Here is a 1,228-nt window from a genome sequence, read left to right on the forward strand (position 1 = left end):
GGTTTAGGTTGAATATTAGGAAAAACATTTTCACTTGGGGAGTGTTGAAGCCCTGGAATGGGTTACCTAGGGAGGTGGTGGAATGTCCTTCCTTAGAGGTTTTTAAGGCCCGGCTTGACAAAGCCCTGATTGGGATGATTTAGTTGGGAATTGGTCCTGCTTTGAGCAGGGCGTTGGACTAGATGACCTCCTGAGGTCCCTTCCAACCCTGATATTCTATGAACAGTTGGCATTGGTCCCTGGGACAGTGCTGGGCAACAGCAGCTGAGCCAGTATTCTGGTCACTGCAACTTTAATTAAATACTGCAGAACAGACCTTATTAAGAAGAACTGTGCCTTATTGGTGTTTGGAGCAGAGCTGGAAGGCTAATTAAGCCATTAAGCAGAGGATACAAAAAAAGTCATAGGTAGGAGGGAAGCAGACAGAGAGCAAGCTTGCTTGTGAGCTTACTCGTTCTTCCCTGCTTGCTTCAGGAACTGAAGGCCCCCTAAGATAGTAGGAGTAAGGCTGTACATGGTACAAGGGTGGAGGGAATCAATGCTATAAATAAACTATATTGGGTGTTTTGCCAAAATAAAGATCTCTGAGGCATTTGTGGATGGGAACAGAGGCAGGAGCCCTGCCACAGCCCCCTTTGGAACAATGAAACACACTGACAACTACTGATCTATAATATATTGCTGAGCTTTTCCATGATGCATCAATGTATCCAGCCTACGGAAATCAATGGGATCCTTGCCACTGACTTCAATAGGGCCATGAGTTCACCCTCAGTGTACAGAAATCAATAACGGAGAAGGGCACGAACCCACTACACTAATTTGAACACCTATGAAATAGACTAACAAATTTTGCATTTTCTTAGCTGTGAATATAGCAAGGGATTTTTAACACTCACTTTCTCTCTCTCTCTCTCAGGCCCAGACCCTGCCCCTTGACCGCGGGGTCCACACACACTGCTCTAGTATGGGGGGAACCTAAGGTGCTCTTGCACAAAAAAACAGGAAGAGCAGCTGTATAGCACAGTACATACCACATATAAAATTCGAGCCTGTCTAAAAGGATGCCCCCACTAGCACAAATCAGACCTTTAATTCTCCATCTTTGCAGTGCCAGTGGTAATTAGTGCCAGTCAAAGCTATAGTGCAGGCACGGCTTAAGCATTTTTCATTTCATTTAAGCCTGCTATGGATGTAAGGTGTAATATGAAGCAGGTCGGGCTCTTAG

This window comes from Chelonoidis abingdonii, chromosome 4 (genome assembly GCF_003597395.2).
Source record: "Chelonoidis abingdonii isolate Lonesome George chromosome 4, CheloAbing_2.0, whole genome shotgun sequence".
Taxonomy (NCBI): domain Eukaryota; kingdom Metazoa; phylum Chordata; order Testudines; family Testudinidae; genus Chelonoidis; species Chelonoidis abingdonii.